This window comes from Thunnus albacares, chromosome 11 (genome assembly GCF_914725855.1).
Source record: "Thunnus albacares chromosome 11, fThuAlb1.1, whole genome shotgun sequence".
Taxonomy (NCBI): domain Eukaryota; kingdom Metazoa; phylum Chordata; class Actinopteri; order Scombriformes; family Scombridae; genus Thunnus; species Thunnus albacares.
Window position 1 is genome coordinate 26,616,277 of NC_058116.1, and position 27,587 is coordinate 26,643,863.

General features: G+C 39.1%; 1 long non-coding RNA gene across 1 annotated transcript; it reads right to left on the reverse strand.

Moving 5' to 3' along the window:
• Window positions 1-1,553: 1,553 nt before the first annotated feature.
• Window positions 1,554-27,587, reverse strand: LOC122992898. Its single transcript, XR_006406171.1, has 4 exons — window positions 27,498-27,587; window positions 21,684-21,693; window positions 11,256-11,262; window positions 1,554-1,564 (listed from the first exon to the last, which is right to left on the reverse strand). It is a non-coding gene; the product is annotated as an uncharacterized LOC122992898 (long non-coding RNA).

The window sequence follows — 27,587 nt, forward strand, 5'->3', positions numbered from 1 at the left end:
CAACTCTCTACTGTTGTTTGTGTCCCCAAAATGCAATCCAAAATACTGTTAAGTACTCTTTACTTTCCTCCAAGCAATCAATACTGTAAAATATCATTATCTTTCGTCTGAGCCATGTCATCAACCCAAAGTAACAGTAGTGTACTGCATTTAAAGATAACAGGATTATACTGTTGACATTTTGATGTAAAATAACAGTAATGTACAAAAACAATATAGTTCAAGGAGGAGAGGTCACTATAACATGACAGAGCACGTACTGCAGTGTGGTATAATAATGCAGTGTCTTTGAAATTCCCAGTAGTCATAATGTGCCAGAATTAGCCGCCTGAATCTACTGAAAATAAAGGTGGTTTTTGCCTTCAACAAATTCTTACTTATTTTTTTATATGGTAGGAATTTCAACCAACCAGGATACAAAAGAATCTGACCCAGTAATCAGAATTGGAAATGGATTCATAATTTATAAAATATCAAACAATACTCAACTGTACTTGTCAGTGAGAATATTCTCCAGGTTTGGTGTGATTACGGACTAATTTCCAGTTACTAGAGTCTATGATCCTCTGAAAATGTGTTACAGCTGTGGTTTGGTGTGTGATGTGATATCTGATGGAGAAGCAAATGTGACTGTTTTGATATGGAACCACATGGGTTGAATTACAGTCAACTCTGGGACTTGGATTTACCGTAGGTGCAGCTGATTGAATTAGATTTCAGTGATGCTCACATTGATCCATTTCATGTATTTTGATATCTCACAGTGATAAGAAGGACATTCTTAGAATTAATGTGTTCCTATACCCCTGTCATAACAGGAAAGCTATATAGACAGGTAAGCTTTAGTGAATAAGAGATCTCAGATGAGTCATGCAGTAACTTTGTATGGTCTTTCTGTCTGAACTGTCCCAACAGCATAAGCCAGACATTTATGGCGGTCAAAAAACACAAGCACTTAATTTGCAGCTACAATTTTACCCAGCTTCACTTAAAATTTTATGTGATTGGGAAAATAAATCCCATACCAAGCAGATTTAAATATTTTAAATGAGTGACCTCAGATGAGGTACACCAGTAAAACCAGTTTACTTCACGTCTAATGACATGGGCAGGAGGAGGTACGTGCGTGTGTGTCGGAGGGGGGATGGGGGAATTTTGGGGAACAAAATGTACTGTACTTGTTCTGGCCTGATGCTAAGCACTTAAAGGCTTTTTTATGGTTAGAAGCGCTTTAAGAGTCCAATATCCCTATTCCAATGCTATAGTCCAGCAGAGCTTCAGCCTGTTGCGGTTGTCTTCAGCTGTTTGGAGGCCATAATGTGAGAGCTCTGGGCTTCTATCAGCCTCCCTTTGTCTCGTCCCACAGAGAGGCTCCTGTTGATGACTTATTTTGGAAACCAGAAGCACGGGCCTCTCAGCACTCAGGACTAGATGGCGAGTGACAGGGCCTGGCTGGCTGGAGCTTAAGTGTGTGAAAACTGGGAGCCTGATAACAGTTTTTGGGAACACATCCAAAAAATGACTGTAATTGTGACAGTTTTTTTGTGGCTTTGTGTTTTGTCTTCTTCTATTTTGATTTGTTTTGTTTTTTTTTTCCTCAGTGGAACATGCTGTTATCATGCTCAGCGGGGGATTTCCGATGATAAAACAGGAGAACACAATTTACTTTTTAGTGCAGCCAATCACAGGACTTCCTTTTATAAAGTTGTTACTGCTGATGATGTGCTACTGTGTTCCTGTATTAGTCTCACTTGGCTGCATTCAGTTTGAGGTATTACTTGTTATCATTGTTACTGAAAGGATGCTTGTGTGAGCATGATGGGAAATGTTAATGTAGTACTGGTTATGTGGTACTGAGTATGAAACTCACAAATGCAATATAGTATGCAAATTATATGTAGTTTATGAATGAGTGAGACAGACAGTGAGAAATAAAGATCTAATATGCTCACAGCTCACATTTTCTACAAAAATACAGTGAAATTGTTTTTGTGCATGAACCCAAAGCTGGATAATTTTCTGTAGTTAGTCATATTTTTTTCTTTGAATGTAAGCAGACCATTTTAAAAAACTGGTAAAAAAAAAAAACAAAAACAAAAACCCAAAAGCCCCCCCCCCCAAAAAAAAACAAACAAACAAAAAAAAAAATTGTGAAAAAAAAAAATTATGCTCATTTCCAGTTCTATATTCTTGGCTGGACTACAACAGCAGAGCCAGCCCTACACATGGGAATGTCTGTCCGTCGCTGACTGACTGATTGACTCACTGAGTGATGAAGTTACGTCATTGGTCAGCCAGCTGAGTATTGGAGTTTCCCCATTGGCCATTGCTCTTTCAAAATGAATTAGCGCAAACAGTTTTCTATTGTTTTTCTATGTCCTCATGGTGCATTTACAGCGGTTCCACTAAATGTGGCCCATTCCAAATTTATCACACCCTAAGAGCACCCTGCGGCCGAGCCAGCTGATGCCCTACCTCGGTCTTCACCTGGACTCCCACAACATGGCTGCATGACTGTCGGAGGAGTATGTGGAGGCGTTGCTGTGGCTGACCTGGCACCTGGGCGGCAGGGAGCATCATGTTGCTCCGGGATGATGTCGGCAGTTCACCCAGTTGTGGTGTTCCTGGGGCTGCTGCACATGAAAAACATCCAATGTTGGTTTGCGCAGCCTCGGCTGCATCCAAGCCAGGACAAACAACGCAAGCTTGCAGAGTAGGAGACAAAACAGCTCTCCATGCGCCGGGAGGCATGAGGGAAAGTGCACAGTTACAGCACCCCAAATTGCAATCGCTCTGACAAAACACTCAATACAGAGAGAGTCTTAGAAAAACAGGAGACATCCGCTGATAGAAACAGATAATTAGAATAGTTATTATTAGAAATAAAATAAGTCATCTGCAAATAATAAGAACATTGCAGATTAACACATTGTAAACACTACCATTGACTAGCTCTGTAACAAATTGGCCAAAGTTTCGCACAATGACTATACCCAGTCCAGCCATATACCAGTCTACCTAGTCTTATTAATCTGGGACTCCACTAGAGTAGCTTTGCATAATTTACAGTTCAAAAAACTCCTTATTTATCCTATACTGGTCGTTTATGCAGCCCCTCAGTTCAACCTCTGTCTCTTACAGGCAGTTTGAGCTCCTGTCTCTTTAAGGCCCCTCTTCCGATGAGCCCACTCTGTTCTGATTGGCCAGCCTTCTGGAAGCCTGCTGAGGGGCAGCCATATCAGAGTTGTGTTAAGTTACTGCTGATGAAAACCCAACATTTCCTGCTTTACTGCTTCATGTTAAAAGCTTTTAAATGACTAAATAACGGGAGATTTTATTTTGAAGAATTTGCAGGAAACGGAACGTGTTCCTCACTGAATTAGCAAAGATTCGTTTGTGGCGCTAAAAACAACATATTTGGAGCTATTTGTTTAGAGGATCAGTTAAAAGTAATGCAGAGAGGAATTGTACGGGCAGAAATAACCACAGTGATGATGATGTTTGATGAACAGCTGCAGACAACCAGTACACTTCCATCAGGTAAACTACTTATTTTACTTTGCCGCACTGTGTAATGGAAAAACATTCACAGCATGCTAGCTCAACTCGAGTCATGGCTCGGCGTGACTACCACCTAAACAATGGAAAAACACCATAATGTTAGCAGAGCAGAGCAGTGAACTTGAGCACTGTGTGTGGAGCACAAGCCGACATCGGCTCAGGCTGAAAGTAGAAAAAACTGTTTGAAATTTAGCAGTCTGTACTTCCACATTCATTTACCTCATTAGTTGACACTTTGACTACTTTTAATATGAACATCTGACATTGTAACATTATATATATGACTTTTAATAAGGAAAAGCATAATAGGTCCCCTTTAACAAGAAAAGTTCACTTTTCCACTCATCATTTAGGTCAATACAATTAAATCTTCTTAACACATTTAATGTTGCTAATCTAACATGAAATGACATTAACAGCTTAGTATAAGTGACATTTCCATTATATGTTCTGTTGTTTATGCCACTTGATTGGAATGGAAGCAGACGACTGTGTTCACAGTAGACCATAACGTGAGATAAATAAATATACTAATTATCCATGTCTTTCCAATGGTGTGAAACTGATCTTATATTCCATACTAAATCCATCTGAATCCCTCCAAAGGTTTCTCTGCTGCATAATACTCTCATGATGTAAGACCAGCAATCCTGGCACAGGCTTTGTTTTAATCAGAAAATTCTGACTCCCTCTAATTAGGCTGGAGCAGGAACAGAGGTTTGTGTAACTAAATTGTCATGAAACACTGCCAGTTGCAGAGTTGTGATCCTGTCAATAGCCTTTCAATTAATCTAGCTGAGGAGTATTATAAGAGTTTTTATTGTTTTGGTAAGAGAAGCTCCTAATTAGGTCTATTTGTGAGACTTTCAGAGTTAGTTCAAATTGAGGTTCCAACTAACTAAGTTCCAACTTTAGCTTTCTTATATGAGAGACTAAAAATATTTTGATTAATTCTTAATGGCCTGTGTCACTCAAGGACATATTCCAGTGTGTTCATATCTGTCTAGTTACAATACTCACATATGAACACTGAAAGAGCTATTGGTCAGGGTAATAATTTCTGCTCTTCACTCTGCCTGTGAAGTGATTCCCTTCTAATGTGAATGACTATTCACTACAAAAGCTTATTTGCACATACCACATGAGTGGTCTCGAAGGTCCATGACATAAATTTCATCCTGTCTGCAAGAGTCCATATGCACTGTTTTCATGCAGCCCAACATTTATGACTGCATGGTCTGTACGTGCAGTACGTATGTGCTGACAAGCATGTGTGAACACTCCTCCACTCCTTAAGAAGTAGGGGACAAAATCTCTCTTAATCTTTGTTTCAGGCAGAAATGCATGTATGCATGAATCAGTGAAGTGGTGAAAGTCACCATCTTTTGAAGAGGGTTAGGGTCCTTGGGTTCCTGCTGAGCCATGCCAGATCAATACTTGCTGGTAGTCCCCTTACCTTAACCTGAACCTTAGCCCTAATCCCAATCAGTTATCTCTGTGATGCCTAACCTTAACATAAACTAAGACCTAACCCCAGTGCTACAGGAAACACATGGGGAAACATTATTTGAAGGGGAAACAGACCTTGACACAAGACCAGCAATAAACCAACACATGACTTTCAGGACCAGAATTTGTCTAACTCAGGCTGCTGAAGACTCATATTTTCTCCATCTGAGTTTCAGATTGCATTTTTGCACTGAATGATGGCTATGGATTTTGTCCTTTATTTTTTTTTACTGTGTAGTTGCATCTCTTCAGGGCCAGAAGAGGAATGATTACAGCAACCAACAGTTCATTAAATGTTAATATTGGCATGTGAGTATTGTACTAAAACCTACATGTAAAAATCCAAAATTATACTTTAAAATGGAGAACAAGTCAGTAAATCAAGTCTAGTTTAAAGCACTTTATCACGTAGCTATAGTCTATTGAAAGTCAGTTTGGAGTGTTGAGAGCTGTCCATGTTTCTGTTTTAACTCATTTGAAGTCTCTATTTTTTCAACCTGTATTTTTTTCAAAGTACATTTGTGCATGAAAGTTCTTTTCCAGCAAAGAGAGTGTTATGGGGTTAGATAGTACATAATTCAATATTACATCATCTGTAATATACTATATTTGTACTGTACTAAATCTGTGTCATCTTTGCAGTGCAGGCAGAGGTGACCAAAATCCTTAATGGATCATGCACATCTCCAGATCTATATTTTTTATTCTGGGGCTTTACTGGAAAATCTTTTCATGCTTTACAGTTTAAAAAAAACTCCTTATTTATCTTCTACTGGCCCTTTATGCAGCCCTTCAGTTCACCCTCTGTCTGAAACAGGCCATTTTAGCTCCTGTCTCTTTAAGCCCCCCCTTCCTGATGAGCCCACTCTGTTCTGATAAGTTAGCTTCAGGAAGCTGCCCCTCTGCGGTTCTGGAGGCTGCATAAACAAACAGTAGCAGTAGAATTTCACCTCTTATTCTCATTCTTTACTCAAAATATTAACTTCCCAAATACATCTGTACATGTCTGAACTGAAGTCTGATCAGTAATATGTAAGTGGGCAACGCCAACAACCCTAGCAACAACCTTAACAACAAAGGCTATGGAACAGATAGTCGTTTGTGGGCAAGACATCGGACATCATCAGATAACACTGCAAACGAAGCGTCAGGTCTGCTGGTATAATACCTATTGAGTGATTCAAATAAATGTCAGACTTCCAGTAGATGCTATACAGCAAAAGTATTGTTTAAATTGTTTATCCTTGCATTTCTGTTTAAGTGGATAATGTAACTTTGAAGTATGGGAGTCAAAATAAAGTTACAGTGAAGCACAAATATCTACAGTGAAACACAGATTTCTTTTCAAGAAGAGTGCTCAACAATACATCAAGGAAAATGTAGTGACATTCATACACTTAGAGTCCAGGTTTAGTGTCACTTAAATTCCCAATAGATGCATATCTAAGGGAATACCTGTGATATACTGTATACAGTAAAGTCCAGTCCATCAAAATGATTAATTTCAATGGTATTAACACCCAGCTGCTTGCTTCATCACCACACAAAAGCACTGGATATGGCTTTAATCAACCAGTGTTCCACTCCTTATTCCGATACATTCACGTGCCAGAGAAAAGTCAAATCAATTGCTATGTGACTCTTTGGAGACTTGTTCATTTTATGTTTTAACGGGAGGGAACCAGGTTGTTGTCAGGATATTTCAGCCTCTGCAAAAGTCATTCACAGGCTACAGACGGCAGATATCCCCAGCAACCCTTAAAAATACATTGTGGAAAAGGAAATACATATTGTAAGACCAGATTAATCGCTTGTTATGATTAGCTAAGCAATTATCAACACAAACATTCAGTGAGGCCTCTACGTGTGTTCGTGCCACCGGGGTCTCCTGCTCAGTGGAGGCTGCTTCCTCTGCTTCTATGGCAACGAGTAAGCAAAGCTATCTCTCGTTTCAGAGCCCCATTGTTTTGTTTCACATTTTAAACAAGGGACCTTGTGTGCCCTGCTCAATATATTTCAAAATAATACTTTCAATACCAGGCATACTGTGAAGCAGTGCTTTGTTTTTTTTTACTGCCGTTATGTATTGTTAATGACATTGAACTTAATGACACTTGTGAAGAGACACTTTCATAAGAGGAGTTAAAACTGCAAGCTACGATAGTAAATACCATCATATATAGTATATTAATTTAATTCTATTCCCCCTCCTTGATTGAATTATATTTCATCATCTTTGATACATTTGTGTCTTTAGCTGCTGAAGAAGTAGAAATAATTTGCTTCCTCTCCTCAGCTGGAAAATTGGAATGGAAACCACCTGTGTTTGTGTGACATTCCTTTTGCTCAACGGTGCACTGTGCGGTTGGTTTGTGACCTGATTACCTTGTGCTGTGAAGGATTATCTTGTCTGTTTATGAAATTATGAAATTGTTAAACAGCTTCACACCACTCATTTTCCAGTGATGTAAGCACCTCCCTCTTCACTCCTCATCAAATTTCTTCTAGCTTCCTGCCCAAGTAGGACAAGAGCAGATCTGTTGCACACATGTACGCTCTGAACAACTAATTCATGTCTACTTTGACACTTAGCATGGAAAGTCTTTTAAGTAAATGACTGATTGTTTATTTTAAGTTGGAAAAACATCATAGACAGCCTACAAGGGTTTTGGGGACCACATTATTTGAACAGTATATCATTACACGCATAAATGGACCGTGAATAGACTGCAATGTTTGTAAGTTTATTGTAAGTTGGAAAAAAAAAGATGCATACCGGTATGTGGGATGTGAAAACGATGCACGAGGGGAGATAAAAGTACCCAGAAGGGAAAAAAGTTGTGTAAAATTAGAAAATAAATTAAATACAGACAAGCATGGCCATCAATAAAAAGCCTGATAGGAAAATGTCAGTCTTTTGTTTGAGATTTATCATACAATTAAGTATTTGTCCAGATCAACTGGAACAGTGATCACCTACATTTCAAAGCTTTGAGTGTAGTGCAACTAACTGAGACCTCAAGGGGCCTAATGGACTTATAAAGGAGGATGATTTTAAGTTCACTCCTAAGTTTGATTGGAGGCCAGTGAAGTGAAGCCAGGACAGGGGAAAAATGAGATTACTGTGGAGTCTCTCTCGTAGTCTTCCTGCTGGAAATTTGAATGAGCTGCAACTGAGCTTCATTTTGCCATGAAATGTTGTACAGACATTCATCAAATCCTGCTGACTTCAGTGATCCTTTGAACTTTTGCTCCAGCATCGTTTGCCGGTCAAAATGTTTTACTTCTTCAGTGAAATATCCTCACATCTACCAGATGAATATTGGGGGGCAAGGGGCATTTTTGTCTTTATTATAAAGTTTGGAGATAGATACAGAAATTACTAGGAGAGAGAGAGATGGGTATGACACACTAGAAAACCAGACTCAAACTTGGAATGTTGTAGTTATGTGGCATGCACCTTAACTACTGGGTACCAGGACACCCCCCACCAGATAGATCGGCATAAAATTTTGTAGACACTCATGGTTTCCAAAGCATGTATCCTAATGAACTAAGGTCAAAATTTTATTTTGTCCAATATTTCCACTCAGGACCAAAAATCTGCAAAACTTTACGACAATTAGCTTTAGCAGTCCTTTGTGTTTAGTCCTAGAGTTTTAGTAATTAGCAAATGTTAACATGCTAACATGCTAAATTAAGATAGCGCTCAGAAAAAATGAAGAGAGCCATTATCTATCATGGACATTCCTCCATTGATCTGAAGATCTGGGCTCATAACACTCACAAGCAGAGGCGGTGAACTTGACTGGGGAAGCTGTGGCTCAGGAGGTAGAGAGGGTTGTCTACTAATTGGAAGTTTGGCGGTTCGATTCCCGGCTCCTCCAGTCTGCATGTTGAAGTGTCCTCAAGCAAGATACTGAACCCCAAATAGCTCCCGATGGCTGTGGTGTGTGTGAGAGTGTGTGTGAATGCATTAGATTCTCCTCCTGATGAGTAGGTTGGCACCTGGGATGGTAGCCCCTGCCATCAGCGTATGAATGTGAATAGGTGAATGTTGGCATGCAGTGTAAAGCGCTTTGAGTGGTCGGAAGAGACTAAAAAGGCGCTTTATAAGTGCAGTTCATTTACCATTGCCGCCTCTTACAAATGGATGCAACATGGATATTCAGCCTGGGAACAGTATCTCCTCATGGACTTAATGAGCATTTAGAACTATCTCATTTCATCTAAACCTCGCCTGTAATATATAATTCTGTATATTTTGTCTAATCACCTTATTTTGACATATTTTGTCTTATTGAGTGGGCTACATCCAGACTGTTTTTTGGCATGTATGAATATACAATATACTTACATACAGTATATTTTACATTGTTCCTGTGTTAAATATGTCATTAAGCTCTTTATCAATAATGCGACCATCCCATCACTGTTTCCCAGTGTGATGTATTTACTGCGTAATTTCCTGGCTTTTTTCTATTTCTGGAGACACGTCAGCATAAACCTCTTGGTGCTGCTTGAGGAAGAGCGCCAAGCTTGAAACACATTGCAATCCAGAGTAGCTGATGATCTAAGCCTTTTTCTGTGTTCTTCATGCCATTTAGTGTCAGTATTCATGCACATATTGAGCATATTAAATTCTCTCACTTTTTTTTGCATCTGACAGCTCCCTTCCTTTTTTTTCTGGGTATTTTCACTGACCTGCTTGGGAAGCCGTTTTCCACTGTTTTCTTGTGGATCCCTGGAAACTAAGATAGTGACCATGGTAAACATCATATCTGCTAAACAGCTTGTTAACGTTATCATTGTGATGATGTTAGCATGGTAACATTATCATTCAACTCAAAGAGCCGCTTATCCTAGGTACAGCCAGTATTTTTTTGAAATTAGAAGTTATAACACATTCTGAAATGTCTTCATATATTCAAATGAAATTTGTACATGTCAAAAATGACAATTCAGCATGGTCAGTGCTTGAAAATGTATCATGTAACTGTTATTGCTGTCGTGTAGAAATGTTAATTCTGACACTGCTTTGTAACATATAATTAATTATCTTAAAAATTGTGTTATGCAAAAAAACATTTTAAAAAAACAACTTCTCTAAAAGAAGTACTGTACTGCACTCCTAACCCAGTCACTGGGGAGTACACATGTAGTCCAGTCTTAAGCTGCTGTTACACTATGCTGGGTCTGCAGGTGGAAGATATCACTACCAGTAACTTTAAATGCTAAACAGATGCCACTGGCAGAGGGTCTTTGTCCAATCACTGTTTGTTTAAATGACCATTTCCATATACAAACGAGAAGAATGTGTTTCACATCGTAGATGGCAAAAAAAAAAAAAATGCAGCATGTTGATTAGGTGGTAATAAGCTGTACTTGTAATTGTGTTGTTTATATGAAGATTCAAACCAACTCAAGGAAGCTCTGTGGACATAATGTGATTAACCACAGACTGAATTGTTTTCTAATCCAGTCTGCCATCCCGTTCACTTTTAACATTAAGCCTTTATTGATTACACATTCACAGTCACACTTAACACCATTGTTTGTTTGTAACACAGCTTGTGTAACACATTGTTTGTAGGGCTGTTGAGGTTTTTTGAAATGTTACAATGACGGTGAGGGAAATTTGGTATGTAAGAGAGGATGCAGCACTTTTAAGAGCTAACACTAATGTGCTCTAAGGCCTCTTGAATTATTCTTAGTAGAGGTCATGACCTTTGACCTTCCCTGACATACCATCACAGATAACGGGTTGATTTGACTGGTGTTGTTAATTGTTTAAACGAGGTGATATATAGATCGCGGTAGCATCCAGACAACCGTGTCGTCCAGTGGAACAAAGAGGGCCAAACAATCAGAACCTAACTCAAGGAACTTGGGGTCAAGCTCCCAAAGGCATTCCCAAAATAAACTAAAGTAATGAGGTGTGTTTGGTTTTCAATCCAGCGAGTGAATGACATCTGAAATGAGAAACAGCAGGTGCTATTTCCCGCAAGGAAACGCAGAAGCAAGGCTTTTGTTGCACCCTGTCTGATGGCCATAGGCACAACAAGGCGGCTGGAAAGATTTCAAAGGGACTATATCAGAGCAGGGCTGGTTTCATGTTCTCCTGTCGTCCTTTGTAAATGTTCTGACCACACCTGCTGGAGAGAACGTTGAGGCTATACTATAACTTCCTTCCTAAACTGCTGCTTTACATCTATGTGATTTATATCGAACCTTTAGTATTTAGTTGACGTCTCATTCGAGAACAATACACAGCTAGTCACGCTCTTCATAGCCTCATGTGTGACAGATACATTTAATTATTTTTAAAATTCATGTGCACCTAGAAAGTCAAAGTAAATCACTGAAGACATTTCATCTGTTTTCACACTGAAGGTGCAATTAGAGTTAGGTAGGTAGCTTCTGTTTCTTTTTGTTGTTGTAGTTGTTGTGTGATGTGTTGAATTTAGTATGTGCTTGTATCATATTGAACTTGATGCTTCTACTTGTTTTTGCCCTTTTCATAGAGGCATGCTCTGTCCCCCATGTAGGAGTATCAGACAGCGTTGTCCAGCTCTGCTCTAATTGGTTCAGCTTGAAAGTAGACTCTCAATCATGCAGATCACAATCGCCTGAATGTTGAATGCGATTTTGTCTACATATTGCTTATTCTGCTTTGTAATGGTGATCCGATAATGACTGACGAAGATCTGTTAGATTGAAACGTGGCTCAATTAAAATTGCTGGGAGCTATTACAGTGTGCAGATCTTTTGTCTGATTCTTGTTGTAATTGTTGTTTTCATTGAATGGTAGTCAGTATTCCTCTTCAGTAAAATTGTGGAACTTTAGAGACAGATTACAAAAAGAGTAGTCAAAATTGAAGTACCAGAGGCTGAGGTAACCTGACTTTTAGTTCCTAGTTTGGGTCAAACTTCACAACAACTATGGTGTCTTTTTGTCTGACCCTGCCTGTGTCATTATGTCCATGTCTTTAAAACTCCATGCTCCCAGTTAGGATGGATTTCCATAAAAAAAACTGTAGTTTTCAAACCCAAACAGACCTTTCAAACAGACTTAAGAGAGGACATTATACAACTGTTTTCACAGGTTAGGTAGTACTCCACATGACAAATAAACTGAAAAAGATGGGATAGATTAAAATATATGATGAAGAGTCAAACTTGAGCCAGTCGTTTATAATATAAACTGTGCGTAGCTGTAACTAATATGTCTTTTAAAAAATGAACAACCTCTGATAGTGACCTGGAGAAAATCTGTGCCATAAATTCTTTTCCAGCAAATATTGAGACATCGAATGACTGTTGTCTAAACATTCCCCCAAGACGTCCCGAATGATTCAGATATTCCAAGGTTGCAAAATGAAAGTTGTACTGACGTTACATGGTCGTCCACCCTGGATATTCCACGTAACTTGAGATATTTTGTTGCCACCATTAACAGGTATCTTTGGCTATTCTTCAAAGGTTTGTATATACAGTATGAATTCTGCAACTTTATATACCCTAGAGTAACAGTTTAATATACTTTATGTTCCAAAACATTCCAACAGATGTCTGTTTTAACAACATATCATAGGCTATTCCAGCTAATACTTATAATCAACAAATGATACATACAGACCCATTAAGATTAATACAAGACATGCAATCATCCTCACAGAAACCTATAGTCAGTACTGAAATGCAACACTATTGTATTAAAATATAAAAAGATATACTGATGCAGTAACTACTAGATCGAGAACAGCATAACACTATGCAGCATACATGCATACAGTATGTGTGCAGCATACATGATGGCAGATACTTAAATAGAGCCATCTGTCGTCTTCTTCCAGCTGATATAATACCAACCAATATTTGCTGGTAGATGCGCAGGTACCTGTACTCCTACGCTGCTATCAACAGTCAGGATAATATAACTTCCTGGTAGAAGAATGGGGAGAAGCTTCCTGGTAAAATGGTTGTCTGGTAAAGCACTAAGGGTGCACACTTGAAAACTGATGCTCAACACCTTCTTTCTGTTGTAAGCACATGTCATTGCGGCATGAATGAACAAATCCAATTCAGAGATTCTTAGAAAGGGGGGACGCTTTTAGACATCGGATCTGTTTTCCCAGTTCTTGACGTAGATAGTTGAACTTGGGTTCACCTAATATTGGTGAGATGACAGTTTAAGCAGATACCACATTCATTTATGGATGACTGCACTTTGTGATTACCGGGGGGAGCACTGGGAGGGCTAGGTAGGACAGTTATTTTCAGGCCCATAAAGTCTGGAGTGCAGGTCTGTGGAATAATCCACCACCCCAAAGGCCTCGCTACCTCCAGCGCAATAACAGCCTGTCTCCAACCTTAAAAATAGCTAGACGCTGGAACTCTCATTATAACCATCCATCCCTGCAGTGGAAAACGTCTGACAGAAGGAAGGAAAATAAAGTTTGTTTATAAACGAGGCACTTGTGCCCTGCCAACTTTTTCACTGAATGATTTCAGCTTTTCTCATGTCCAAGTGATAGGTACGGGATGCCATATAATCCAACAGGAATATTAGAAAGGATTTGAATTTTTAGGGTTGACAGTGGAGTGGTGACTTTCCTTTTTGGTGATTTGCACAAATATAGACAATTGAGGTACAATAAATATGTATTTTATTAATGTAACAACTTAAAATAAACAGTTTTTCTTTATTATCAGTAACAAAGAATAACTGACATCCATCTACATCATTAGTTTACAAATTAAAGCAAGTTTTACTCAAATTGCACGAGAGCTACAAAAAGTTAAGAATGTAATACGCAACCTTTTGTCTTCAGTACATTGTTGACATGATGGGCATGAATGATCTCCTGTTGAATCCACGTTTTTTGTCACATCAAATAGATCACAGTAGATAGGCCTCTACACTAAGCTGTTGGGAGCTGTTATAATCGGCTCAACTTTCAAGGGTCAAAAAAGGCAAAAAGAGTGTGAGAGAGAGGTTGAACACATACTGGGAGTTGGTGTGTGTATATGTAGGGGGTTGAGTTGCTGAGAGGCGGCCCTAGGCTGAGTTCTGCTAAATTCACACCAGCTGTAGTGATGTCAGTAGGCAGTGTGTCGAATATTCCGGCTCAGAAGCTCCGGCCAGGGTTGTGTGTAAATCTGTGTATTCAGGTGCGTTATGTGAAGTCATCTCGAGCGAAGCGGCCAAACTCGGGGTCCGCAGGGAAGCTGGTGTTCCCAGGCCAAAACCTTTCTTCTTCTACCATCCCCATTCACTCATCATTTTCATACTGTCTTAGTCTCTCCAACTCTTTCTTCCTCTGTTTGAGTTGCTGTTCCTCCTCCTGCAGGTCAAACTCTTCCACTCTTGACTTTTTGTCACTTTCCCACCCTGCTCCTATTCTCCGACAATTTTTTTTCCAGCTCTCACGGTCACCTCTCCAGGGTAAAATAAAAACATAAGATCTCTTGCCACCACAAGAGCAAATCGTTTTCAATTTCATCATTATTCAGTCTCAGAAGCTGTCTGATGTAGATGTGATATATCACATCTACACCCATATCGTTTTGTCCTTGCTTGATGTAATGTCAGAGGTGTGAAGGTGTAAACGCCAAGAAGTGATGTCACTATGCTTCTTCCAGAAGGCGTTATGATGCTTAGTCATGCGCTTCCCGATATTTTACACATTCATCACTTGCGCAGGACTTTCGCTCAGGATCCATGTAAGAGACAGAGGGGTCCTATCACAGGACAGTAAGGTATTTTACTTTGCTTTAGAACGTTTTAGAATGCCAACGTTACTTAGAAGTAAAGATTTAGTTACTGTCTGATGAAGAGAAGAGCCACCCAAAACAGTCCTTAACACTAATCTGAATCTTTTTTTTTTTTTTTTTTGGGGGGGGGGGGGGGGGGGGGGGTCATACCTGTATCCTTTACTGTACAGATGACTTTATTGTAACATATCTGTCTCTTCTACCATACAACAGAGGACAGAAAAATGTTCAAACAGTGTAATCAGTATAGTTGATTGATTGATTGAGTTGATTGACGATTTTACTAAAAAACCCTGAGTAACAGTTTAACACTGCACATACTGCTCAGATAAAATGTGTGATTTCTCTTCAACACACTTGATCTGCAGCTAGTTTTCATAAACAAATGATTTAGATTGAGACAGCAGCACTATCATTAAGGAAAATGCTTAGAATACACAGTTATGTCTCATGTCTGAAATGCATAGGCGGGAAGGCCACCTTCTTTTGCACCTTTTTTTTTTTGTCTCATGTTGAATCTTTGTACATCATGAACACTGCAGTTCCAAGGATGTATGCCATGTGTGGACCATGTCTTGGACTGCCCGCTGATTGTTTCTCTTTCTTTCTTAGTGTGTACAGTTTTATTGTGTATGTTAAATTTGTGCCCACACTGCAAACCAATTTCTCTCTGGGATAATAATAAAGTTAATCTTCACACTTCTATCTCATTATCAATCATAAATACTATAATTCAGTCAGCATTGAATGTTTAGATATATTCCTCAAGTAAACATTGTTTACTTTTTGTTGCTTTATGTGATCAGTATCTTGTACTGCTGCTGTGATGTGTTGACCATAAAAGCTGCAATTCACACTTGTAGCTTATAGCTTATAGTTTAAGCTATTGTATAAGCAAACAGTACTGAAATCTAGTCTCTTCACCCCTTGTGTGAATTGCGTTCTCATGTTTTTTTCTCTTGTGTGTATGTGTACTATGTCCTCTTTCCAGGTCCTTGCGGTAGAGAGGAGGTTGTGTGACTCAGGTCCTAACAATGTTTGGTGGCAACTAGAAGCTGCTCGATGTCCCATATCCATATTTTTATTCTTTTTATATGTTCACTCTGCATTTAACTATCAATCATTCTGTTTTGCTTGTCAATTTACTATTGTTATTTCTGTCTTTTTTATATATACAACATCTATTGAATGTCTGTCCGTCCTCAGAATCCCTACTTTGTTTCTCATCCTCAAGTTTCTTCCTTTTTTTTCCCTATTTAAAGTTTTTTCATTATCCAGATCACAGATGGAAGGATAGAGGGCATCCCATGCTGTAAAATTTAAAGTCATTTCGAGGCAATTTTGTGATTTTTGGCCACATAAATAAAATTGACTTGAAATCTTACAGGATTTATGGCGGTTCATTTCTGAAATATTCAAAATAGAGTGTAATTTCGTAGTTTGAAAAGGCTTCATTTCACAGTCAACATAGAGGTAACCTTGGGTAACAAGAGTTCAACACAATATATCTAGGATTTTGCCTCCCACTTATAATCAAAAACATCTTGTTTGGATGAGAATCTAAGAGGGAATAAGTGTGCACCCCACTGCTCTGATTCTCGTGGTTAGTCGCACCATCTGTATCTAAAGAGGATAGAGTTTCATTGCGTATTTTCATGAACAATACAGATGCTCAGTTTCCCAATTTATTGCATAAGCTGACCTGCCCATGTGGTTCTACACAGTAGGAGATCTAGTTGAACTGTGATTCAATTATTTTCGTGGTCTATTTGACATTTTTTTAGATTTAAAAAGCAAAACCAGATACAGTACATCTGGATCATGGAAGTATCAAGAGCTTTCTGAAGGAAACTGTGCATAATGTTGATAGGGGTGTTCAATGCTGTCCTTTTGCCGCCCACACTGGGAAACTGCTGAAATCACAGAGGCAAATCTCCAGTTAATTTAGTCATAGGACAGGAGCAGGAAGTGATCGTGTGGACGGGATGTTTATATTACTAAAAGTTTGTTACTCTAACCTTGTGAATTGAGGTGCAGGAGTCCCAGATGAGCAAAATAGGTGTGTATGTGTGTGTGTGTGTGTTCACGGGTGGAGGGGTGACGGCAAAGGTTGTGCACCACTGTCAGATGAAAAGAAAATACCTCAGAGTATTGGGTTACAGTAAATCTAATTAGAGGATTACTGTTGTGATAAGGATTGGAAAGCTTGTTTAGCTGTTCGTATTCTCGTTCTACTTCAATTACACACTGGGTTGGTCTTGATGTAATGCATATAATTATCTTGTAATTATACCTTTAGAGGATGTTTAGTAATGCAATATGCCATTTTGCAACTGCAAGTTAAGGCCACAGTGTTAGAGGGAAGCAGATGAGTGCCAACACAAAATGGTAACTTCAAGATGTAATCTGCAGCTCTGCTACCAGCAATTCTGCTGCTTATATTACAACCAATAGAAAACGGACAGGGGCGGACTTTACCATTAGGCATGGGACGCAACTGCCTGTCCCCAACTAAGAGAGGCCCTAAAGAGCATAGGTTTATTGTTTAGAATGAAAAACATGAAATGATGTTACTATTCTAACTGAGAGATACTGTATATACCCTGCAATACTTATAAAACTCCCTCAAAGTGGGTCTTTCATCATTGTGCCACTCCTGGTGCAGCTTTGCATACAGGTGATATGCTAATTCTTCCTATTAACTTCTGAGGTACTATGATTTCAAAGATCATGGTATGGTTTAAAATGGTTAGTTTTAGGCACAAAAACCACTAGGTTAGGTTAGGGAAAAATCATGGTTTGGGTTAAAAGACATTCAAAATGTCCTGTAAACATGTCCCAACGTCACAGTAGAGGGTTGGTGGTCTCAAATGGTGCTCTTCTGCTGCTTGTGCAACTTTTTGCCAACAAACTATCAAGCCATTCACCCAACCCGCCTCCTCCTAATAAGCCAAAATCACCTTATAAAATAAACATAAACAATCACTCAAACATAATGGCATGAAATGACACCTGAAAAGCTTAAAATGCGTAGTGATAACATGCAAAATGACAAGAAATTGGCATGTAATTCATGACAGATCAATGGACCATTCCATAACTAGATGAGCTACTGCAACGGCACTGCACACAACTTATTTTCTAAATCTCAGATATTAAAGCGATGAAATAATGTGCAATTCATCACAACATCAAAAATGGAAAATAATTTATGTCTGTGAAAAAGGAAAAAAAAAAAAGATAGTTGATAAACAAAGATAAGGATGATATGAGAATTACAGGAAAGAGGAAGAGTGAGTGTGCAGCAACATGCTGGTCCCAGTAAGTATTTTAGATCCTTAACTTAGAAACATTCCAATGAAATGTTATCACACTTTGTGTAAGGAAAAATGTTAATGCAGGACTCTGTTATATTTAACAGCTGCGTTTTACAGTGTGTTATTGCTAGTTTTACCTAACTAAAGGCTTTGTATACTTCTTCTACCGCTGCCAATACCAACGAGCAATGGAGGCCCCATGCCTGAGTTTGCTTGCGGCCCACAAATCACTAAATTTGGGGGCCCCGATAACAGACTGAGGCATGCAACTAGTAATTGGATTAAAGTCAAGTTGAAATTAAACTTTATTCTTTGGTGTTTGTTTTGACTGAATTGTAATCACCAAAAAGAATAAATGCCAATTTGAATATACACAGATGTTATAAATAATAAGTACTATAATAGTAAATAAATGTTATTTTCTTATTTCAAGTAAAATAAGCTGCATATAAAAATAAAATACATAACAGAGCATTTGAAAAAATGTGCATCTTAAAATAAGGTGGATCAATCATACTGGGCTCTTAGATCGTTTATTTTCTGTGCCTTCAGTTCAGATTTGAGTGGGTATGTTTGCTTAGAAGATTTGTGCTTTGTCTCATAGTGGAGCTTCACAATCACCACAGTCTCGGATCATATGATACATATTGGTTTTGAATTGCACGTGGTAAGAATGTAGGGATGTGCAGAGAGCACCGTATTTGTGTTTATATTCGAATAAAAGTGGAAATAGGTGTAAAAATCCTGTTTTTGTTTTTATTATGCTTTTAATTTTAGGATATTAAAGTTTTACAATAAGTGTTCATGAATAAACTATCTTATGAAGGAGGTCCCCACCAGGGGTATGCCTGAAAACAAATACATTATTCGACAAAGCACAAATAGTGGGTTTTTTTATGGATATTTGTTTCACACAAATATTTTAAAAATTATTTGATTTTGGGAAGAAAAAATAACATGTCCAATACCAGCGTGCAGGTTGGTTACATTGTTATCTCAGTCTCTCTCCTCTGCTCCGCTGTTTCGTCTGTCAGCAGGTCTCAACGAGGTGAATCACAGCCACCTCCTACATGACGCACATTTCCTAATATGGACGTCACTCCCGGAGTTGGGGGTGTTCCCCAGAGATAGAGCTGAGCTACTGACACATGCAAAGTGCTCCCAAGGGACTCTCCATAACCTGTTGTTCCCCTTCTCCTTTCCACAAAGTTAGGTTGTAAAAAATAGGCAAATCACCTTTGAAGTTCTCACATACACGTTAAACGGTGTGCTGTCTCTGTGTTATGGGTGTATAAATAGGCAGAGGTTAAAATATTTGTACAAAATAAATGTTTAAAAATTTTAAATGTAAAAAACCCACTATCCATGCTTTACCAAATAATGTATTTGGATTCGGACCCATCCTATAAGAATGAACATGTAAGAGTCTTTCTATTCTTAATTAAAAGCTTTGTTTTCACAGATTTGATTGGCTGAGTAGCATCAGTATGCTGTATGTTGCAGCTATGCATCTGTGCGGCTGCCTTATTGGAGAGGTCAAGATCTGCTAAATGTTTTCTTTTAAAGATATCTTGAATATTTATCATCTAAACAACTTCACACTCCACACTGCACTTCCTTGGGTCCTCGGCAATACACCTGCCAAGTGTGAAGTAGATCAGATGAACGGTTGTCGAGAAAAGTGATGGACAGACAGACTCCTTCATTTATAGTTAGATTTATCTGCCGCGATAGCTCTCACTACATTAGTGTTCTCAGAGGTGTGAATTTTTTGTTTCCAGCTGACAATGTTGGTAATGGTAATTTGACTGGTGATGTATCTGTGTGGGTGGTTACTGAAAGTTTCCAATGGCTGCACAAGCACTTAACCAGTAGGAGGGCTGTTGGTGTTAGCCGTTATCCCATCTGTGATTTGAGCTCTCACTTCATTTCTCCATGACTGCATTACTCCATGTTGTCATTCAAATCATAGGGCAACGCACATAGTGCTGAGATTACAAGACTACTTGTTGCTGTGAGTTCTGACAGTCTGGTTATTTATCACCACATCTGGATGCATTAAAGAAAGACAGTTAATGCTAGCTAGACCCCCCTAGAGTGTGGAAGAACTGATGATGACTCAGATTGTGTTGAAAAAGAAAAAAACTTTGGTAACATCTAGTGGCAATCAGTGCTAAGGTTAGCAAGCTAAGCTAATTACCTTCTACTTTCCACTGGTAAGCCTGAGTGGAATACAAACTTCACAGCATGATGGGTCCTCCAAATGTTGAAATGTTATAAATGGAAAAATCTCTGGATTTGACAGTTAATGATGTGTGGATTATTTCAGTAGCACAATGCGTAATGGAAGTTGGATTAGCAGATATAAGTCAACCGCGACCATAACTGCCACCCAGAAGCTTGAGGTTTAGACACTGTTTTCAAAAATATGTCATAAAACAGTGAAAAATGGAAAAAAAAAACATGCATAATAGCTGCAGTATCATTATAATTTGCATTTCCTTACACAACAATGGTGAGGATAATTAAAATTTCAGTTAGACTTTAAGTTATTCTTTATATTTTGTATTAATTTATATTATCATGTGGCCATCATAGGGTTAAAAACCAAGCAGGATCCTCAAATGGTCAGAATGTCAAATCCATACTGCAGCTTTTATAAGCAATGATATCATCTAGCAATTACACTGAGTCCATGTGACAGAAAAACTGATCGTTTGTATTATTTTGATAAGACTCAAAGGTCACCCAGGGATGTCCTGTGTTAACAGAGGTGTGTTTGGATACACTCACTCAGCCCATCCTGTGACGTATTTTCTGAATGAGTCTCTGTGGAGACAGGATGACAGAAAAACTGTACTATTCCTGTTCCTTATGACTCAAATCCAGCTGATATCAGGATCAGATCCGCTGACCCACTGCACATAAAGTCACAATGACGGCATGAGATTAAAAAAACAGTACGATACCAGACCTTGTGCTCTGTCTGTTGAAGTCAGGGATGTTTTGCTTATATGGTTTGGGTTTGGGTTTGGGTTTGGCTATAGTTGCAATAATTTTCTGGGTGACTATCAGAGTTGAATACAGGGAAATCGGATCCCATTTTTTCCTGCAAGTTCTAACCAAAATTTAGTCCCTTTTTCTGAGAAAATTCCAGCGGAAACTGAGGACTTTTGGAATGCATTTCCTTGTATGTTTGTATGTGCCTGCGTGTTTGCTAAATACAATCCTACTGCAACAAAGCTGCCATCTACAAACCTCTTTAATGCTTACTGTCACATAAGTAACTGGATCAAGTTCGTAGTGGTTTCCTCAAGTTACTTTTCATGGTAAAATGGCAATGGTGACAGTCCAGTGCATAAAACAGATAGCAAAATATTTTTCAACAAGTGGCTTGATCAGAGATGCAGGCCTCCATCCCTCCAGAAGGGATTGCGTAATCATTCAAAAGCACACCAGTATGTATATCAGTCAGTCAATGGATGAGGGTGTTCATAACAGTGTGACACTCACACAGACCTGATTCTGTCTTTAGTTCAGTAGTTCAGTAACACTCATATGGAAGCACTGTTTCTAAGGTTAATAGCAAAGAAGCCACTTACAGAGTTTTCAGAGTTTTAAAGACTTTCTGTCAGTATTCAACCAGGATGTAACATAAGTCCTTTTCAGACATGGACTACGTCACATTTCTGGCTTCATCAAGTTGTTAAAGTGATGGCTCAGACATATTCCTCTTAATGTTCCTTGCGGTTTTATTCAGATATGACAAGACATTTAAAGAGACAATGAATCCTTGCGCAATATTTGACACCTTGTGAGTGAGAGAGAGAGAAAGAGGTGAGTTGAAAATGCCATGATAGCACAGAAAAATACTTTTTTTGTTCATTGACAGGCTGCATCACTGATGGATTTGAAAAAGTATTTTTACAGTTGAAGCCTTAAATAATGACTATCATGAGCATGAGGGATGCTGGACGTTAAGATGCTACACTTTTATTTTCCTTTTTGCTCACATCCTGTATGTAAAGACGCTCATATGCTCCACAACAGCCAGTCAGACACATAAAAACTGATAAAGAGGGTAAACTGAAACACAGATCATCAATCTATCCGTAAGTTTTGGCATCATGATGTTTCGACCTCAAAGGCAGTGTATTTGAAAAGGAACTGTTGTTTCACTGAAAAGGAATTCTGATTTTTTAGGAAGAGAGTGATATATTCCCAGGAAGTAACAGCTTTAAAATCACTGGGAGAATACCTCGGGTGATGACATTTAACTGTCTGGGACCCATTTCAAACTAATAAAAACGATAAAAACAAAAAACATGAAAACACACAGGGGCCTGTGTAAGTGAGTGTGGATGTGTGTGTGTGTGTGTGTGTGTGTGTGTGTGTGTGTGTGTGTGTGTGTGTGTGTGCGTGTGTGTTTGTGTGTCTGTGCATGCAAGATCTTTTGAATGCCTTAGATGCTCATTGTGATACTAGTATACACCACCGGTGTAATTATAATCCCAGAAACTGACAGAGTCATTAATGTTTACAGCCCCTCATGATGGACATGTCAGTCTTTGGCTACGCATGGCCATTTAATATATGATCAAGCAAAGGGATAAGAGGTCACGCTCACCCCCAAGAGACATATCTGTATACATGCCTCGCGAGCTTTGCGGTGTGGAAACCTCGCCGCCACGGAGGCTACTTGGCACAACCTCTGCATTCTTTTCTTGACCATCACCATTGGATTCCACAGGGGCACTGCCCTTAAACAGTATACCGCTGTCCATCTTGCCAGTTTACTGACTTAAATTCCTGCATGGTTTCCACCCTCCGCCCTATGGTCAAAAGCAACATCCTTTTGCCAGTCCTTGAGTTGAACGACTGTTCCCAGTGGTTATGAGGCAGTTTATCCGCGTTGGCACTGCTGCCAGCCATGCCAGCGTCCATGTTACTGCTGGTATTATATTACCATTGTCTCCAGACAGCGCCTTTAAACATTAGCAGGGCCTTTTTTTATTGGGTGTGTTGAGTTACAAGAGATGTAGCAGTGAGATGGAGAAACTGTGCTGGTGCGAGGGATTAGCTCACACAAAGGATGTACTGCTGTGCACACTGCTATCACACTGACTATCTTTATTTGGTGTGTGGGATCGAAAAAAAAAAAAATCTGTCTTTGCTTTTTCATTCGAGGCTACAAAAACAAAAAAGCAGCTGACATAGTGCCAAAGAAAATTCTTACATGTCACTAATTGTCAAGAAACGCTATCTGCTGGACATGTCTATTCAGTATCCAAAACAAACACTGCCACTGCTGACATCAAGATATGTGCTGTCTGCACTGAAGTACCAACCTGACAAATGGCCCAACCCTCCCCTGTTTTAGAATACCAAGCTTCTTCTTTAGCTCTTTTAATACATAGCTTCGTGCTCGTGTCCACATCTGTTTTTATTGCACTCTTTAATGTAAAATTATAAAACAATCTTTCATCCAGCCTTTTTTAGCTGTCTTTCTTTCTCTCTGTTTGTGTCTGTCAATGTTTCTCCCCCTCCCTCCCTTCTCCCCTTGTAAATAATGTGCTCTCGTGGTCTTTGCCATCGCTCTTGATTAAGAGGGTAAATAAAAAATGAGCTGAATGAGCAAACGTCTATCTCCTGAATATTTAACTCCTCTGCACAATCACTAACTTTCTAAGATTTAGATGGCAGAGACATCATTTTACAATTACCTCATTTCAGGTTTAGGCATTAAGGCCATAAAACTCAGTGAAGTCCCAATTGAGTCTTGGAGAGTCAATGTCAGTGTGAGCAAAGAGATGACAGTCCAGATCTCCATTGACCCATACACACTGGTGGACCACCTGCCAACACAGACTTTCAAAATGACGTGACAGGCGCTGTCTCAACCCTCCGCCAAGTACCACATTGGGGATTTGAGGGGAGGTGTAACACCCATGCAGTCATCCACATCTCCAAATTGCTTCCAACATCTCATTAATGTGTTAAGTGTCAGTGATATGAAAATGGTGATCGCCTAAAGTAAAATGAAGTTGCACTGCTAACATGCATTTGCTCTTACACGAGACAGGCAGAGGCATGCATTTTTAATCTTTGCAGCTTCCAAGACTCCGATGTCAGTTCCAAAAAAAATAAACCAGAACAAGCAGGGGCCACATGACAAAGTCTCGAGCTTAATAGAAGATGGTGTCAGCATGCAGACAGTATAGAGCCTGCTTAACTTTTTTTTTTTCTTTTTATCCATCAAAATCTTCAGCTCAAGGTGAGTAGAGTTAAGCACTTTACTCTTTCAGCCTCACCTCTTCATTCTTTCTGCAGCGGTGGCTCTCGACTGTTGAGATGAGTTTCATTTGCACAAAGTGGAAACCAAAACAAAACCAACAACACTGGCAACACATGTAGAGGCTGATACGCAAAACTGTTGTGGTGCTGCTGAAATTACTCCACCACTCATGTCGCCCTGTTGCCACAGCAACCCTAACTGGCCTAAGCAGCTCAAAAATGGATGGTTGAATGGACAAAAAAATTACTTCGCCTACACATTAATCTGTTTTAATAAATGCTACAATTTTCTAGATATGTCAACAAATCCAACTATATTTTCCAATTAATTTCATACATGCCATCTCAGAAACAAACCCCTCATTCTAATTCCCTCTATTGGGGAAAAAGTCACAGCATATAAACCACAGCAAAGACTTGACGAAATGTTATAGGCAGCCACAGCGAAAAAAACAAAAAAACACCTATTACTCAGAGGCAGTGACTTTGCACTTCATTCAAGAACTACATGTGTTACCAAGTGTTTATGAGTCCCAGTGAGTGGCCTTGTGGGACGTGGGAGTGGAGGGCAAGGGCACAACAAAATGAAGCAGTCTGCTTTAATAGGTGTGTTCTGGGATAGACGGACAAGTTACAAGTCTAAGAGTGGCCAGTTTGTCGTGCTGAGAAGTGAACTGGCAGCAGTAACAGGCCAGGCCAGTGATTACTGTATGAAAAAGGCATCAAACAAAGATACTTCTGCTGAACAGAGGTTTGCAAAAACCTTAAAAAAAACCATGAAATGTCAGCATACTGTAGTTGTTTGATTAAAGCAGGTGAACTTTGGCTGAATTCAGCATTTATATTACTGATGGTCCTTCAGAACTGATTCATAAATCTATGAAGTGTTGAGTATTTAGTGTCCTAAATGGCTGTCTGCTGTATGGCTCTAGACAGGGAACTAACATTATTCTGTCAAATTAATGCAAATTAATTCATGCTATATACCTGTCCCACAAATAAACATTAAATAAATAAGAATGGGGGCCAGAACATGATAAATTTCATCCTTTTGGCTTCTGCTTTTTTCTCAAAGGAGAACACAAGACATGCAATATGAAGAGGAAATATGTAAGCTTTTGAATTCTGGGTCAGACTGTATAATCAGTTTTCTGATTCAGCATAATCTTTGACCTCAGTCTGTCGTTAGCGGCACATGTAACAATTTACCAAAATGCACCTTAGGAATTGCAGTTAACCTCTTCCCTTAAGATTTTATGCACACAGGCTTCCACCTTTGACTTTTTGTTAAAGAACCAGATGTTCTCTAACGCAATTGTTAATCTTTTGTACTGATGATTCAGCTGCGAGAGTTTCATGGCAATCTGTCCAAGCCTTGAACAGTCACATCCAACTACAGTCACATCCAACTGTCAGTCACCTACTATTGTCTATGAGAAAATGAACAGGACTTTTACTGTAATTCCAGCACCAGGGGCGCTTGAAATAAGTTCTCACTCTTTGCAACTCTACAGCAATGAGTAAGAAAATAAAATAAAACAATCAACAGAAACAAATTAACAAGCAGCAATTACAGAGATGTAGTACGTGGTGTCCTACATCCCCCAAAAGGAATTCCTCACAACCATGTACTGTACTTCTTTAATTAAGGCCCTTACGGTATGTTTAGGATTCCTTTCTCATGACACAATTGAGTTTTCAAAAGAGTATTTAATGAAAGAGTTATTACATTTCCATTATCATTATCGTCATTATAATAACAAGCTAATGATCAGGTCTCGTGAGTGTATCTCTGACTCTCACACACGCAGACACACCTACACAGACATATACCCAGGGGCAATCTGTGGAAACATGCCCCCGACTATCTTGATCTCATGTGTGAACAGAGGTTTGGCTCCCCTCTGTTTGGGCTTGTATCACACAAAGTCCCAAAGAGAAATGGTTCGAACATGACCTCATCAGCCAGAACAAAAGACAGCGTGAAGCAGAGAAGAGAGAGGCGCTGGGAGGAGCAGAGCTGCCTCAAGGGAGCCAGGGCTAAAGCCTCTGCCGATGTTTTAGAGATTAGGATTTGGGAAGTAAATACGTCTAATTGGGAGTGGAAGGGAGGAAGGAAGGAAGGAAGGGAGGTGAGTGGGTGGGAGGGAAATTCACAGTGGAAGGAAGGTAGCAATAGCTATATAAGGAGATGGTAAAATTTAAGCTGGTCAAACTAAGCTTCAAAAGAGGATTAGCTGGCTCTCATTAAGTTTCTCAATGCTTACTTTCTCTCAGTTGGTCTGTCTGTTGTTCTCCCAAATATATATGACTTTTATATCCTAATTTGGACAATTTATTATAATGTGACATTTAAGTTCAGTTTACCAAAGCAACATCATAAACCTACAGAAGCACATTTGTGGTGGATGTGTGCCCTTTGTCATCTCTGAACCTCTATGACAACAACACTGAGGCTGGTTTGGTCTCTCCTCTTCCTCATGCATAACTGTTTGGCACAGCTGTTGAAAGTTACAAAATGATTGATATGCCTGGTTGAAAAGTAAATAATTAATCACCACAACATGTTTTAGTTTATCCCTTTTACATATTGGAGCATTTTTGCTTGTATGAATGAAAACAGCAGGTGGGGTTGGATACTCCCTCGCTGTCATTACATGCCATTATTGTTCTATTAGAATATCGGTCCTAAAAATGGATTAATTACCCACCATATTGGCCAGTAACTTGACATCACCCACCTTGGTTAACTTTTAACAACATCTCAAGTCTTGAGTACAATATATTTTTAAAGACTTCAAGAGCCATATAATGTTACTATTTTCACACCATTTGTGTGCCCTAGCAGTCTGCAATGACAGACACAGAGAAAGCAACCCCAGACTATGGACTGGGAACCAAGTGCTCCCAGTGCGCAAAAATAATCATAAAAGGTTTAATATTGCTGTAGTTTCTTCCAGCAGATTTTGTGCTGCAAGATCAGATAATTTGGTGGGAAAAAAATAACTAAGCTGTGAACTGTGTGTCTGAACATTTCACTCATGCGTTCAGTATCAAAATTTTTGCAACATGCCAAACATGTTAATCAACAAACATTTTGTCATTATATTTAGAGAAAATGTATTTCAG